This window comes from Sturnira hondurensis, unplaced genomic scaffold, assembly GCF_014824575.4.
Source record: "Sturnira hondurensis isolate 20B ecotype Veracruz unplaced genomic scaffold, ASM1482457v3 Scaffold0005252, whole genome shotgun sequence".
Classification (NCBI taxonomy): Eukaryota; Metazoa; Chordata; class Mammalia; order Chiroptera; family Phyllostomidae; genus Sturnira; species Sturnira hondurensis.
This window is the reverse complement of record NW_028077883.1, coordinates 3,289,113-3,307,428: the sequence shown is the minus strand read 5'-3', so window position 1 is coordinate 3,307,428 and position 18,316 is coordinate 3,289,113.

The following is an 18,316-nucleotide window of genomic DNA, read 5'->3' as shown; positions in this document are numbered from 1 at the left end:
ACTGGAAGTAAAAGGGAAAAAATAGCCTGAAATTCATAACATTGTACTTTGTGAGCCAAGAACTATCAAACCCACATCCTAGGTATGTGCCCTGACCAGGAATCAAACCCACAACCTTTCAGTTACAGGAAGATGCCCCAACCAACTGAGCCACAGTGGCCAGGGCTCAGAGGTATTATTAACCAGATAGTTTCATACTGGTTCTAGGTACTACTTAGTGAAAATAAGGATTGTTGAAGTTTCATTTTATATATACCTATGGAATCAATGTGCATTTACAGTTTAAATTTATAGATTAAGGATTTTTCTATGTATAAAATGCTTTCACACCTTTGATTTCCATTTTAACTTCCAACAATCTTGTAGCATAATACCTAGACTCACTTTTTAGACAAGGACCCTGACTCTTAGAAAGAGCAAAATGCTTCCATGTAATACTGTGCCAAAGGTATGTAACAGACATACATATATGTAGGGAATGGCTGTCATAACTACAGTGATGAAAGTAAACAATGTCCATGTTCTTATGGAGCTTATATTTGAATGTGTTCTTATGGTGCAGAAAGAAAAGAACTCAAGTGAGTAAACAGATAATTTACTGTACTAGTAAATGCTATGGGAGGGAGGAGGTGTATGCATAATTAAGTGGTCAGGGAAGTCTTCTCTCAGCAAGTGACATTTGAACTGGGAACTGTACAATGAAAAAGAGACAGTCAAGATCAGAACAGAAATGTTCCAGGTGGAAATTTGTATGGGGAGACACAGCAGCATTCTTTTCATGCCAAATAGATTGTGACATAGAGAAAAGGCTTTGTTTGAGTTGCCCATGACACATAGCTGTTTTCGAATGTTTGGGGTAAGCACCGCCTTTTAAAAATATGTTTGTCCAGTTATTTCCTATACATGTGCTGCTTAGTATTCAAGAATGTCCTTGCAACTGTGACCAAAATTCCAATGGTAAGTTTAGGTCCAGGCTGTGCTTTCTTTCTTTAAAAAAAATCTTATATTCTCTGGCAGCTGTAATATACCATGAATATTAAATTAAAATCAATTGCACACTTACTTATCCTACTCTAGGGATAAAAAGCGTAAGCTAATGGAGAATTAACTTCCACTTTAAAAACATGACTTCATTTCAAAAGCTTAGGGTACTGTCTGAGAAAGTTTGATGTCCTTGTGTCTCTTCATTAGAGTTCTTGGGCGACTAGTTTGGGTAGAAACAGGGAGTAACAGTATTAAAATGTACATCAAACAGATATGAGATCAACTCAGCTTTTTTCCCTGGGAACCTTAGTACCTTCAGATTATACTATAGACAGGAATCAGATCTTCTCCTGACATATGTGTCCACTCCCACTGAGTAAGAAACCATGTTCTTAACTAGGGAGAATCTTAACACTCTGCTAGTAATACTCTTCAAGGGCTGACTGCTACAAGGAGGGAAGGTGCACTTACCGACTTCCAGAGGAACCACAACTATGAGCAAGTACGATCCCAGGCTATGGCTATTGTTGAGGCCCAGGAGCTTGGGCTGGCCATGGGGTGCCTTCCCTTGGTCATTTAAGAACAGAGGAATGCACCCCAGGATATTTACAATACTGATAAAATATTACTTATAATGATATATCTGTGATTGTGTGGAAGGTTAGGGAAAAAGGGGAACTATAATATATGCCTTAGGCAAGGACCAACTGAAAAACGAGAACATTTTATCAAGACTGAAGAATACAGGACAGAGTTAATTCACAACACAACATGACTGGCTATATATGACTTTGTAGGTCAGACTGGATATTTATGGATCTTTGAGATAGAAATTTAAATTAAGTTATTAGCAAAGGTATGATACTGAAGTCTGTGGGATGATTGGTATTATTTAGGAAGAGCATATGAGAATAGGAAGGAATTGATAAACCATGGGCTGACTAGTTCTAACATTTAAAGACAAGGTAAAGGAGATGGATCTGAGTGTAAAAGGTGAGAGAATAAGATGTAAAAAAAGACTAGGATATTTTTTTCTGTTATGGAAGCCAAGGGGAACTGTGCTTCAAAGAGTTATGAGGTCAATTATGTTTCATCATGCTGAGAGATAAGAATGACAACACAAGAGCCTCATTTAGGTTTAGCATCCAATAAGTTTAGCTAAATAGAGCTTATTGGTGATCTTGCCTAAAACAGTTCAGGTATATTAGCTATGAGGAAGAAACCACATTGGAGTGGGTTTACTTGACAGGCTATGTATTTAAGGATCTCCTTCAGGTAGTTGAAATGTGAACCTGAAATCAATATGTATTGACAGTAGTTGGCCTTGAAACACAGGAGTTGATGAATGCTTTGTTTGGGAGATGGTACAGATTTCAGAATGGGTCAAATCCATTACAGAAAGAAAAATGTAGGAGACAGGAGTGAGAGTCCAGGTGGAAGACTCCCCTTTAATTTGAGGAGAACCACGTGCACCTAACTGGACTAAAGGAAAACATGAGTAGAGAAGCTAGAAGAAAAATAGCAGGGAGTTGATAAGTTTCCGTTCTCTGAAATAGTTGAGAGAGGTCAAAAGCTGTTAAGTACATTGAGATGTTTCAGATGCAGAACTAAAACCACCAGAATTCTACTCCATTGGCTTCTCCCTATGGCTTCCTCTGAGCCTTAGGTCAAACTCCCATTTACTGACTGTATTTAGAGAATGCAGCAATTCCAAGAGGGCTACTCTAAACTAGACTCCTTTTTTCCCCCTACCCATTTCTATGGAATGTAAAGGCTTTCAAGGCATTGTAAATTTGGCCAGGTGTAAAAATGTGATGGAAAAAGCCCTACCACATATTGAATACCATGTGTGGGTTGGCCATTTCTACTTGAGTTCTCTAACTCTCTGGGAAGGAAGGATTCTAATTTAGCAACTTGAGACATTAAGAAACTAAAAGTCATATAGTCAGCAAATAGCACAGGAAAGTTACTCCTCTTTTCCTTTAGGAGAAGGATGATGATGTGAATCAACCCAAAATGGTTTATTCTGCTAAGTTATAGCAAATTGCATAATATTTCATAGTTCTGGATACTTGAAGTTTCTCTGTTAGATTTACTTAAAACATTATTTTTTGTTGCCAAATGATTTAAACATGCCTCCATGCAGAGGATTGTGTTCATATCTAGAATTTCCTATTGTTACGCATGTCTCTTCTTTATAAAATAAATTCAGTTAAGATACGTTTAAACATCTAAGCACTAACAAGCATAAGTGAATAGTAGGTGGATGACAGATGAGTCATGCTGCTGTATCAATATTCAGAGACTGATATTTAAAATCAATCATTTCCCAAATTATTAAGAAAAAATTACCAAATCTCTGCTCTTTCCCTAAATACTTATAACTATATTTCAATACCCCCTTTAAATAATTGAACTGTCTATAGAAATAATTATTTTGAATAGTATTTTTATACATGGAGCCTAATTGTGTGGCCTAGCATTTATTAAACAAGAATTTAATATTGGTTGGTTGAATAAGTGAATAAATGGAAAGAAAATGCAGTGCTACAGGACCTATTATCCCTAAATAACACCCCTGACCTCTCTGGAAGTGATGCTCAGTTAGTGAGAAGTGTAATTTTAAAGATTAATTTCATCCATCCTTTTGACTCACCCTTTGATTATGACTCCATAATTTATTCCATTTTTGTAGCACTTAAGGACAAAATAAAGTTACTGTGGTTGCAACTTAGCCCAAATTGATAAAGAGACTTCCCAAATAATCACAGGGATGTTTATAAATGAGTCTGCCATTTTTTATATTTTACTTCAAGTCAAGGCTAAATGACTCAGCACTTTCGAGTACGTGAAATTTTCACTATTACAAGTTTATTTAACAATCAGTATTATACCCATTCCTATCAAGAAAAGAATATTTTACATTGGCCATTCTTGTGAATGGAGTCATCAGTGTCATTCAATCCACCTGGAAGCCTGAACAGCAGTCCCATTAAGCTGATGGGTTTGCCATTGGCAGGTACATAGAACAGGTTCTCCTAGGGCTCTGCCAACTCTTCCATGCATTCAGTTGAACTCCTTTGTGCTGGTAATAGGATATAGTACTCAAAATGGATCTCTTGTTGCGTCTCATTTATTTCTTTTAGGTTCTGGAGTGCTTTCAAATTCAATAATAGTGCCATTCCTTACTGTTTTTTAGGTTAATTTATTTTTCTGTTATTTCATTATAAATGCACGACCAGAAATATAGTAATCACTGCTAGTAAATTAACAACTGGATGAACAGACTAACCACATTTGTTATTTTCTGTTAATGTTGGTTGTTTCTTGTTCATCAAAGTACATTAAAAACATTATGATATGTGAATGCTAAAATTAACATATTTTAATACATGTACCTATTTTTGTCTTACATCCCAGTAATGTCTTACATTACTAAGACTGATGTTTTATTCCTTTTCTGCTTGGAATTGAATTCTTCATCAGCATAGATACTAACTACATATCTGAGAAAATTAGAATTTCACCAAACAAAAGAGGATTTCTCCTCTTCATTAAGTTACTTGTCACGCTCAAATACTATATTTTGCTTTGGTGTTATTTCCAATTGTTTTTGACATAAGAACACTTACCATGCCATTGAATTATTATAACTAAATCAAGAGTGAAACCCTAAGATTTCTTTACTTTGGAAACTTCTTGCCAGGAAGTACTTTTTTCATTGCCACATTTTCAGCCTTGTTGCCTTCTCTGGTAACAGGCAACCTGGCACAGGATTCTATTACCAAGGAGTATTTTTCCTTAATATCCCTTGGAGCTCACATCAGATTTCTATTTAGGAATTACCAGGACAATATGTATTCTAGTTATGCTCTATCAGCTGAAGTAAAACTCATTATATTTCTATGGATTTTCAGGGGATGCTGGTATGTCCTTTCCTTGTGTGAAGAGATCAGACAGAATGAAAGTCAGATAGCAACACTAGACTAAATATTAGCTTCTTTTCCTAAGATACTTACAAAACCTAAATTGTTCCAAGAGATGTTTTTTAAAAAAGACAGTTCTATTTCTCCATCAGAGAAGAATAACATTTTGTTTTTATTTTGCAATTTATTATAAGTTTACACACCCAAATAAAGAAAATAGGACAGTAAATTTCTGTGCACACCATTTTCAGAAATCTAATGTCCTGACATTGTAGAAGTGGTAAACCTAAGTGAATTAATGACTGGGTTCATGAAGAACTAAAAAGTTAACTGATGGTCCTTATGCCTTGGTGTTTTGCCAGCCTTTTTCCTCTTCTCAACTGGCATAACACCTGGTGAGGAAGTCTGAGAGTTAAGCAATATCACATTTATACATACTTTGTGCCTACCCTAAAAAATCTTGCCTATTTATTAGAGAAGAGGATGGAAAGATATATTTGTATTAGCCCAAGCTAGACTCCAGTTACCATCTATAAATAGAGAAGAGCTATTAACATATTAATTAGGATGATATTTGCATTTCTATTGTCATAAAAAATATGTGTTCTAATGTAGATCTCCCTGTCATATTACTCTCTTTATTGCCTCTCAGTAAAAAAATAGTTGGCTTGAAATTGACATGAGTGTGTGAATAATACTGGCTTACATTTGGTGGAAGGGACCAATTTTGGTCATCATTTCATAGCATGACAATTCTCCAACCTAATAGGGTTGCAGTCAGATTATTAGAGAGTTATCCTTTACACTATAGCCGTTAATAAAAGAAACAGCAATGATAAAATGACCTTATAGCTTTTTCATGTATTTGGACATTAACATGTTTGTTCTTTATCCCAGAAAATGACATGCAGATACATTGATGTATAAAATACATGTGTGTACTCACAAAGAGAAAAGAAGTCTTACAAATGTATAGGTCAGTGCTTGAATATGTTGAGAATATCTCACAACATAAGTAAATTTTATAATGAAAGATAAGGCATAGAATGAGCAGAGCTGGTGATTGGACAGGGGATGGAGGTCCACCATTGGTAGGGGCAACAGGAACAAGTGCTCGGGAACAGAAAAGTATCAGAGACTGCAAAGAGGCTGGAACTGAAACATCCTGAGATTTTTTTTTTTGAGTGGTTATATCCAGACAGCACTAAAAATGTAGAACTAGACTTTCATAGTTTTTAACAATAAACCATTTGGAAAACTTTGGGAATACTATTATAGATAAAAATCCTCAAACATTAGTAAAAATAATGAGGAATGGGTTGTAGTAAATGGCTAATCTCTCTCATGCTCTACGTAGCTCAACATGCCTATCTATGCTGAACTTGTTAGAAATGAAACAGTGGCATAGATGGGCCATGCTTTTGTCTGGTCTGTATGCATTTAATAATTACACACTCATAATTTTCCAATAAAAATGTGTCCTTTCACAGCAATTATTTAACAATTCCAAATCTGGGACATTTGATAATGAATTAAGGAAACATGACTGTTACTTTGTAATATTAAAAGAAAGAACGTCACTGGTCTGATTTTTGAATCCTCTAAGGGAGGAGGAAACCCTTGAGTTTAGCATATCATCCAGCACATGAATACTTCTTGAACTGAAATATTCAGCAGAAAAGCAAGGCTGATTTGATGGTGAAACTTAGCTCCCAGCTGGGATCAGAATCCATCATTTTGAGGAAGATCCTTTCTGTTATAACAAATGTTAAGATGGGTTTGCTTATTCAGCAGAGTACACGGTGTTAACTGTTTTGCTTCAATACACTTATTCTTATTAAAGCTCCAATTATTGTGGAGAGCCCTTTTTCTGATTAATGTTGCTATTTCTATTTGATGGGTTTTCCTCAAGGTTATTACTGTTTTGTGGAACATAATGCAGTTTAAGCTTGTTAGATCAATCAATTCCCATATCAGATAGTCATAAACATTTACAAATATCTTTTAATCTAAATGTTAAATGATAATGTATTTCAGAGGTCTTTAGTATAAGTCACACTAACCAGCCATCCATATATCTGAAATGGTTTAGTTTTTTATAAAAATATTTTAATATAAAAAGTGATACAGCAGCGTATAGGAGGTTAAAGAATTACACGGTGGATGGATTAGTATATTATTGAATTCTATGTGAGGCCTTTCATGATTTTGGTGAAAATAAAAGGTACTGAATAGTAAACATCCTCAAAACATTATTATCTTGTAGTACAATATATATAGTACATGAGTTTGGTGTTCAGAAATAAGTATGAACACAGACAACTGGTGGTCATTAGCAATCTGTCTATATTTATGCAGCTAGCAATTCTTGGAACCTGAAGAGGGACTGATATTTGGTGAGGTACATTTTGGGGTCCAAGCAGCTATATTTTTCAGATGGATGATTTTATTTCGCTCATGGCTGAGGAAGATGTCAGAAATCCAAAGGGGAGCTGTGAGCACTATCGATACTGGCTTGTACAAATCAGTATAAATACGCTGTAATTAATGCAGAAATTGACTGATAGAAACAAAAATGTAGCCAAATATGAATGATCAACTACCCCTGCATAGAAACTTTGTCAGTATGCGTAGTACTTCTTGTATCATATTAATCATATGAGTCAGATTGTCAATAAATTAAGCATTGCCGTATTTCACAAAGGAGATAAAAGATGGATCTAAAATTTCACATCCTCCAGAAAGGAAAAACAAGACGAAAGTTTAATACACTTTCTGGGTGCAGAACCCTCTGTTGACTTGGGAAAATCAGTGTCATTATCATTTTCTGTCAGCGTCCCATGGTTTAATTGGTAGTATATGTTAGATAGCAAAGAAAAAGAGTCTTTTTTGGAAGAGCCACATGAATTGATAGAACAATGTTCATGTTGATTTTAAGTATGACTGGCTAGTTCCTCACACAATGGTGATTTTGAAAATATCAGGGCTGAACAATACAGATGAACTCAGTAGGGGTTCAATAGTGATTTTAGTAGGATCAATCAGAACTCCATGATTTTTTGTCCATAATACACAAAATAATACTCTTCAAAGAACTGGATATACAATTCTATAGAGCTGGACTGGGGTGAGGAAATCCTGGAGCTGCATATCTGATAATTAAGCCTTTGTGTGAAATGAAAGGAAGTGCCATCGTCTGAACAAAATTCACTATTTATTCTCATATTGTCAACTGATAGAAAATATAGCAAAGCAGTGGCAGATTAAAGTAGCCTTCTTCTTTTTTTCTTAAATACTTTCTTGTTTACACTATTGCTGTTGTTCTGATTTTTTCCCCTTTGCCCCCTCCACCTGGCCTGTCTCCCTCTCCCACAGTCAGTCCCCTCCCTGTTGTCACTGTCCACGGGCCCTTCATACTTTTCCTTTGACTAAAGCCTCCACCTTCTAGTTTCTTAAATTCTTATACCACTTGAAATATTTATGGCATTTACCTTGAGATAATTTATGTGAAATAAGGATAATATAATTAAATATAAGGAGATGTAGGCCACATTAAATGTAGGAATTATTATTTTATCACTAATCATATACGTATATAGAGATGCACATACCAATATTATGCATACTTCTTTTTACGTTTGTGAATATATATGTACATATAAACATAAATATATATAGACATCATCTAAAACTGCTATAAATTATTAGAAATTGTTTTGAAATAACTTTGCATTTATAGTTATTTCTAACATAAAGTACTATTTTAAATGGAAACTTACAATTTAATATATATGATACATGTATCACATATGTTTGAATTTGATCACTTTCCCACATCAGAATGTCTGATTCATCCCAGATATTCTGGTGGCATTCAGGGCTTTGGCATGAATCAAGGGTTCTAATACTAAATGTACCATTAGCTTGTGGGACTGTGATTACAAATGATTTTAAATCTTTTTTCAAATTACTTGGGGAAACAATCATTCTTGCATCTCTCTCCTGCATCACTAACTTTTTCTTCAAAGTGATTATTCACATTAGTAATGAAATATGGTATCTCCTGCTATAAACAATAACAACCACAACAAACATCTTTAGATTGTATGTTTTTCTTTTCCCTACTATTCCGATACAGTACTTCCCTTTTTTTAAAAAAAAGTTCTCTAATAATTTACCTGTATTGGTGATCTTCAGTTCTTTTCTACCTATCTGAAATCTGTACATATGTGCCCTTCTCTCAAAACCATCATGGAAATTACTACTGCCAAGGCCACGGCGACTCCCACTGTGAAGTGGGATGGCTCGTTCTCAGCTTGTACCCTACTTGACCTATCAGTTTCTTCACTTGGACTTTCATGGGCTTTCTGTCCTATCTTTTTGTCACCTGTTTTTCAGACCCTGTTGCTTGAGTCTTCCTTTCTGTTCAATCCTTAAATGTTGGAGGGCCCAGAACTCAATCATGGCACCTCTTTTCTTGCAATCACCCTCTACTTCTTTTAGATTTGTGTCTTTAAATGCCATTGTATCACTCAAAATCGAATTTGGATGCAGAACCATATAGTGATTTGAAGAGTGAAAGTTTAATGTAAATGATCATGCAGAACAGAGGATTGCCTACTGCGGGGAAAGGAGAAATCTAGAGAATACAGGAATGCAAATATGAGCAGTAACCACTATCCCTAGGGCTAAGACAGAAACTGATATGGAAAATAATTTCTTTCCCCCAGGGATGAGGTCCCAATATTCTTGGAGAGGCTATATATCGCTTCTTGACCTTTTATCTAAGACCAAGGGTTATTGAAGAGGGTGTGGGCACGCCACTGGGGTGGTGGAAAAGCCACTGAGATACTTCTCCATGGAACTCTCTGGGAAGCTGTCTGTGGGGACAGTGTTCTGGAAAGCTAACTTCTGGGGTCCCAGAGAAAGCAGCCCATGGGAAGGTGCTGCATATTCCCAATTGCCTTGCTGCAGAAGCCTGCCAAGAGCGGCACATTTCCAGGAAGGAGAATTCCTCCTCTTCTACTGTCCCTCCAGAACCTGCTACTTAGTAAGTGTTTCCTGGTTGCAGCTGGCAAGGGGCAAGTATGCTGGTGTCACAGGCAGAATACGTAGATACATCTGTGAAGGGCAAGAGGGAATAGAGAATGCACTTCTTCTGATAGTGTGTATTGTAATGTGTGTTTCTGGCTCCATGTCAAATAAGCCATACTCATAAATAAATTGGTGTTTTAAGTGGAGAAAGAACTATTTTGTGCATCTTTTAAAATGTTTATTTACTTTCATTTCTCTACCTCTGGCACTGACCCTAATGTATCTTTAATAATGAAAAAAATAGGACTCTATTATAGGTATAAATCTACCATGTTCATTACACTGATTATAAAAAGTGATTAAATACTATTGTTACAAAGTATACATAAAGAACATAAAGTTAATATTGTTTCATATATAATGATTTAATTTAAGACTTATTGTAATTTTGTTCACCTTTATTTAGAATAACTTTCTATAGCCTAATTTAGATGCCACAGATCTTTTCAAAGTCACAACAATTAAAATCATTATCTCTTTTCCTTCCTGATATGTTTCTTCAGAAAGCTAAGGTATTCCACTCACCCCACTTACTACAACACAAGAATTCATTGTAGCACACACAAAAATTGTAGTCAGTGGTAACGATGTTTCTGCCACTACGAGTAATTAAAAAAATAAGATCTAAAGTATCACTTAGCTATATTATCTTCTACTTCCTGTAGGTGTGTCTATTCATGAGCAATGCTGCAAAACCCCCAGAGTTTGGTTAAACCGCTCCCAGTTTTGACTGAGTCAGTACAATGGGAGCATTTCACACACCATTGGAAAGCCAGGGAAAGTATTTTCAGATCATTATTACAAACTGAAGGACAGCTCCCAGGATTGCTTGCTTAGCATTAATATTATCTTCTCTGAGAAGGGTCCAGTGACCAGCTTATTATCAACCTTCCCAGAGAACACTTGCTCAACCACCCTTCTGTGTTAACACAACACTGTGTGTAGTCCTCTCTCGACACTTTTCATCTTTTATAATAATTATAGCACAGTCTCTGGCTTCTAGCTACATAAAATTTTTCATTGAATATGTGAATGTGAATCTACCTATGAATCAATGGGCATATTATTGGAGAAACCAATTTTCTTTCTATATTTTTAAATATCTTACTAGTATACCTTAAAATGTTCAGATTTAAGTAACTTTCAGTATTATGAAGTGAAATTAACTAGGCAGTTTTGATTTCTTAGTCTATCCTTTATGTCAAACGAAACATAAAATCTAAATAATGACTAAATATCTTGTGTATCTTTGTTATTCATGCTTTATAAAAATGAGTGCTTGCAGTTCAAAGAATATAAGTCCATTGTTCAGCCAATGTTCTGAGAAAAGATCCCAGAGTGAGTTCTCGATGACCACCTTTACATGTGCTGCTCTGGTCACAAATGTGTGTCTTATGCAGCCTTGTGTAGGTTTCTATGTGTGTCACCCAACGACCTATCATGTCCAGTTTATCTCTACCACTCTATGGCCTGTCATGCTGACTGATACAGGAGAAACACTTAAACACTGATTTAACTCATTCAAAACATGGCTTATTTGGAGTTTTTGTTCTACATGTAGAAAAGTAGCTTTTTAAAAAATATTTTATTTATTCATTTTTAGAGAAAAAGGAAAGGAGGGAGAAAGAGAGAAACATCCAATGTGTGAGAGATACATCAATCATTTGCCTCTCACATGCCTCCAACTGGGAGTCTGGCCCACAACCCAGGCATCTGCCCTGACTGGGAATTGAACCAGTGACCTTTTGGTTCACACGCTGGCACTCAATCCATTGAGCCACACCAACCAGGGCAAAAAGTAGCTTTAAATAAGGCTATTTCATCTAAAGGTAACAACTATAATCTCTGGTAAAAATATTAAAATAACAATGTGAAGACATTGAAAAGTAACTAAAGCAAGCTGAGATTAGAGCATTTATATTATAAACTTTGGAGTAAGGAAAGACCATTGAGTGAGATACATGCTGATGTGGCTTTCTGTCAGACATTCCCAGTGTTATGCATGTGGAAAGCTAGGACTTAAGGAAAAAACTGGGTATAGCAGCGTATAAAGTTCAGGCATGCAAAGGAACCTATCAATTAAGAGAGAAATTTCGGGAAAGGAAGGATTCACAGAAGCAGATGCCCAGTAGCTGTAATATCCTCTTCTCAAATCCTATACATATCCAGTGGGGACATCAAAACTCCAAGGAAAAACAAGAGCTGAATTCTTAAAAGTTGAACATGAATTTGACTATCTTCCCACTGCAAGGTAGACAGAATGTGCAGTTTGAATTCTCTTTTGTATGAGGTATTTGGTAATAAATACTGTGGGTTTTGCATTGAAACCCAAGAATGCCTACACTGTAAGATTAGTGATTAAATTTCATGACTAAAATGATTGCCCCAGAATAAAACCAAAACAAAAACAGATGTCTTCTATAAAATTATAAAGGCAAGACACATCGTTAATTGCACTGGTTGCCAGAAGGAAAATCTATACACTTCAGGGAAAGATAAGAACCCCAATCCCCTATAATGTTTGATTTACAATCTAGTACCCAATATACAACTTGAAACAAACAAATGTTCCATGCAAAGACATAGGAAAGAATGACTCATGGTTTAGGAAACAAGTAGACAAAGAGATCACAAGGCGACACAAATGTTGGAATCAGTATGCAGAATTTTTGAAACACTATTATATCCATTAACTTACATATCACTGATGGCTATTTTTGTGCACTATCATCTATCTATCTTTATGATTATGCTAAAGGACTTATTGAAAGGGTAGTCATAATGAGTAAATATATGGGTCATGTGAGAAGAATAGAAACTATAAACATGAATACTCTAAAATTAAAAACTGTAATTTTTGAAATAGAAAATTTAATAATTAGACCTAGTAATGAATTTAAGATTATAAAGAATGGGTCAGTGAATACAAAGACACATTGATATATATTATCCAATCTGAAGACAAATGAATGAAATTAAAAATAATAACAGTACCCTAGTGACCTATGTGATGGTACCAAGATATTTAAAATATGTTTAATTGGAGTCCCTGGGAGATAGAGGGGAATTAGACACAGAATTTTTAGAAGAACTAGTGGTTAACATTTTCTAAATTTTGATGAAAAACATTAAAATATAGATCCAAGTCTATTAGCAAAAAGCAAGCATGATAAATACAAAGAATAATGCACCTAGTTTATGATTACATATATAAACTATAAATATATATATATATATTCAGCAAAAATGATCTTTAAAACTAAAGGTAAAATAAAAACTTTCAGATAGAAAAAAAGCCAAGACAACATTCTATCAGAAGATATACAGTGTGCGAAATATTGAAAGAAGTTCTTTAGGCTGAAGGGAAATTACTGCAGATAAAAATTTCAATTTACCAAAAGGTATGAGGGCACCATAATTGGTAAATCTATCAATAAAGATGAAAGGCTTTCTTTTTTTACCTTTGCTTAGCAACTTTAAAAGACAACAGATTATTTAACAAAAATGATGACTTTTTATGTTTAAAATATGTGCATAGTTAAACTATATCACTCAGTATCACAAGGAATGGATTTAAGTGGCATAAATAAAATTGCATTGCTTCAAAGTTCTTATATTTTGTGTGAAATGATACAATAATAACTCTCAGTAGCTATGATAATTTGAAAATGTACATTTAACCCTTAGCTCTAAATAATACAAAGAGGCATGAAGTAAAAACTAATAGAGCATATGCTGCCTACAAGAGACCCATCTCAGAACAAAAGACCTACACAGACTGAAAGTGAAGGGTTAGAAAAAATTTTCCAAGCAAATGGACAGGAAAACAAAGCCAGGGTAGCAATACTCATATTGGACAAAATACACTTCAAAACAAAGGCCATAAAAAGAGACACAGAAGGACGCTTCATAATACTCAAGGGAAGAATCCATCAAGAAGACCTAAATGTTATAAACATACATGCACCCAACATAGGAGCACCCAAATATATAAGGAAAATCTTGGAGGACTTCAAGAAAGATACAGACAGTAACACACTTATACTAGGGATTTTAATACCCCACTGTCAAAAATGGGCAGATCTTCCAAACAAAATATCAACAGGGATACTGTGGCATTGAACAATGCCCTAGATCAAATGGACTTAACTTACACATCTAGAACCTTTTATCCCAAAAAAGCAAAATACACATTCTTTTCTAATAAAGCAATTTAAATAGAGTATTAAAACATACTCAGTTAACCCAAAGGAAAGCAGGATAAGAGAAAGAAAAAAAAACAGATGGTATAAGTAGTAGAAAAATAACCAAATGGTGAACCGCGCATCACAACATTCATAATTACATGAAATGTCAATGGACTGAATAATTAGAAGACAGAGATTGTAGGGCCAGATCTGAGATTGGCAGACTGTAGTCTATGGGCCGGCCACCTGTTTTGATAAATCAAGCTTTATTGCAATACTATTATACCTGTTAACTTACATATTGCCAATGGCTGTTTATGTTTTGTAATAGCAGAATTGAGTTTTGTAACATATAACTCAAAAAATTTAAATATTAGGTAGGTGGCCTTTTCAGAATATGTTTGCCAACCATGGACTAGATAAAATACTCTTTGACTATTTTTTATAAATTAGAACATATACCTACCGCATGTATTTGAATTATATACTCAAAAGCAGGAAAAATGTATATTCAGAAGTATTATTTAGTGGTAGCTTTAAACTGCAAACACATCATATATCTATCAACCGGACAATGGAGAAGCAAACTTATTATGTTAATAGAATGAAAAGCTACTCACTGATGCAAAGAGTGAGGCAACCACATGGGTGAATCTTAGAAACTTTGTGTTGAGTATAAAACCAGAGAGAGGAAAAGTACATACTGAATAAGTCCATCTATATGAAGTTTAACAGGATACAAAATTAATTTCTGTTTAATAAAATTAGAATAGTGGTCATGTACTTTTTTGGTAATTCGGACAACTCTCTGCTGTGATGGAAATACTAAGTATTTTGATTGTGTAGTTGTGCAGTGTATATATACACACATCAAAACTCAGACAGTTCTGTAATTATGATCTATATGTTGAGCACAATTATATAAAAGAACCATTAAATATACTTTTTATTTGTAAATTGCAAAAAGCCCTCACAAGAACAAAAAGCCAATGGGAAAATATTTTATCCCTGAAATTTGAAATCCATACTACTTTTGACCAGGTAATTTTTTGGGTTCAATGTAATGTTTTGTTTTTTTTTGAGTACTGGTGTAAAAGGAGTTGATAAATTCCCCTTTAGCCAATTACCTAAGTGATGGTTTTTATTTAATTTTAAAAAGTATTTTTCTGTTAATAGTTTCATTTACTGACTTCAAAATAATATAAATTAAATGAGAAAGAATAGTATATCCCACTGATCTGCTGGCCAGCTGCATTGAATCCAGCTTTTTTTGTTGTTTTGATATTCAATCCATACAAACTGTTAAGCCTTTAGAGGAGCCTCTTAGGATGCACATTGATTTCATTACCGAGCATTTATCTGATCTTTGTTTCTAAATTTTCTCAACAGCCTTGCAAAGTGTTATTTAAATTTTAAACATTTGTGAGTAAATTGTAGGATGCTATGAACTTTATAGAATTTAATTACATATAATAAAGAGCTGCTAATAAAGCTTATAACATAAAATTATAATAATGTTATACTATGAAAAAATAATAATTACTCTTGGAGAGTTGGGGATGATTTGAAACAAAACACTGAGTAAAGTAAAAAATCTCTAACAGTATCCATGACTGAGAAAGAGAAATAGAGATCATTTATTTGTACATAAGGACTGAAGGTAACTTCTTTGTATTAAGGGCTTCCAAAAAGCTAGAATAGAAGGAAAAACCCTGCCAAATAAGATAAACGACAATGCCTTGAAAGTGGTCCTTGTACAACTTCTGGATTATGTGTTAAAAGACTTATATCCAATTTAAACTATACTTTACTGCTCTTTCTACCAGAGCTAGTGATTTTGAGTAACTATGGACCGCTTGTACAAAAGTGGGAATATGCCAATGTTTATTTCCCTACTTCACCTTAGCATTGCACTGCTGATCAAACTCTAGCCACCGTTCTAAGACCAACACATCAGGCAAGAAGTAGGGCTGGCAGGTGGGGAAATGTGGGCCTGGTATGTTTCTTGCCTCACTGGCTCCGTGTATACATCTGCTGTTCTCCCTTAAGATTGCATGCAGCTCTACACTATAAAAAGAAAAGCAACCTACTGTTTAAAATGCATTTAGTGGCCACCGAGATCACAGCTGAAGTGTGAATTTATTTTAGTTGGTTTGAGTTTCAATCTAAATGCTTTTACTTTACTGTGTAAAATCTCTCTCTTGCTGTTTTGAAAATTGCACCTGTACAGAGAAAGGTCTCATTTAATTCAATATTACTTTACTTTTATATACAGTGTTTCTTTAAAATCATGTTCCACAGGCTAAGTTAAAATAATACTGCTTCAAAGTGCAAATTAAAAAAATAAAGTCAGGGAGAGGAAAAGTTGGTCTCCAGGAAAATGGTGAAACATGAAGATTAATCATTTTATTAACCTTGTCCACATGACCATATACTTGGAGAAATTTTTCGTATTGTTGTACCAGTACAGGAAGAGCCATAACTAAAGAAATATCTGTAGTGTTGGTATAGAATGTTTCATCTGTTCTTTCCCCTAAAGTTCCAGGCCCCTTCTCTGAAGTTACCATATTTAGCAAAGAAAAAATATGCATAAATATCAAGTAAAATTTGAATTTCAGATATACAGTGGATGCATTGTTTATATAAGTATCTCCCATACAACATCGAAGACCTACTCATTCTTAAAAGTATATTTATTTATTTTGACCTGATGTCCTATGTTTTATTGGCATCCTGCCTTTCTCACACACTCAAGAGGAAACCATGGGTGCTATTTTTGCAGATGAAGGGCTAGAAGAGACACTAATGTAAAGCTTTGCTTAAGACCCTGATCTTTAAATATAACTCATGGCATCATGATTTTATAAAGGGGCAATAAATACACATTAGAGGGCAATGGTGGCTTTATGTTCTAGAACTTTTTCTGCATGACAAATTCTTTAGAGGGAGGTTGCAATAACATCCATATATGTGCATATTTGCCTTTGTCTCCCAAGATTCTAGGTACTTCCAAGATACATAGCTCTCTGGTTTTGGCGGCAGTCTCATTGTGCAGACATGTTCTTTCATTCTGCGGCTCCCGAACTCCTCATCCAACCACAGACTCCAGCCCCCAGAATGTTTATAACCGTAGGACTCCAACTATTTGCCCGTTCATGAAACACAGTAACATCATTGACAACAATATTGTTTTCCTCTTATAAATATACTTGTTCAGATATTTTTAATAAAAGAAGTACCATTGCCAATACATTTAACTGGATTAAAAAAAAATCTCTTCTCTTTAGCCACTCATCAGACTAAAATTGATGATAAGGTATCATAGTTTTTCAGGCTGACGGTAGTTCCAGCTTTCATCTGGGGTGATTAATTCAATAAAGAATGTACTTCCCTTAACAAGTGGGCTTATCATCCAGGACAGATTCACCCATCCTATTAAGGGATTAATGGTACTGTGAATATCTCAGGAACTCAAAATGCAGACCTTTCTGTAGAATATTTTATCTATTCTTGATAAATCCTACTTAATTCTACCATATACCATACACTTTATTTACCTTACAACAGGATTTTCTCTCTAAATATATTACATTTCACCATGTGAATTTATTCACCATTGAGAAAGATCAAAATAATATGTATGGTAATGACATTTAGAAAAACTGACATTTTCCAAAACCTAGTGCCAGCTCACAGATAGCTGTGGGAAAGAAAAGCTCTGACCCCCCGCTGAATACAATTAATACAATGAGAAGCTTATAATTAAGAATAAGAGAGTGAATACATGTGTAATCATCCTTAATATGGGTGTGTGGCAAGCAGGCTTTTCAGGATTCATTAAAGAATTTCACTGATACTCTGTAATAGGATGTGAATAATAGGATTAATATAGCTATGGGCAGTGTTAGGCCAGCTGGCAATAGATCAATCCAGAGAGCAGAGCATATTAAAAGGATTATAGATTAGCAATTAGATGGCTTCACAAAAAAAGAATAGTTCCTTGAGCATCTCTAAAGGTTAACAGAGATAGAATGTCAATTTCTTCAGTTTATAATCCAGTAGTGCCTGAAGACGAGAAAAGAGATGGGATTTAGGCTATGATCTGGACTGACATAATCAAACAAA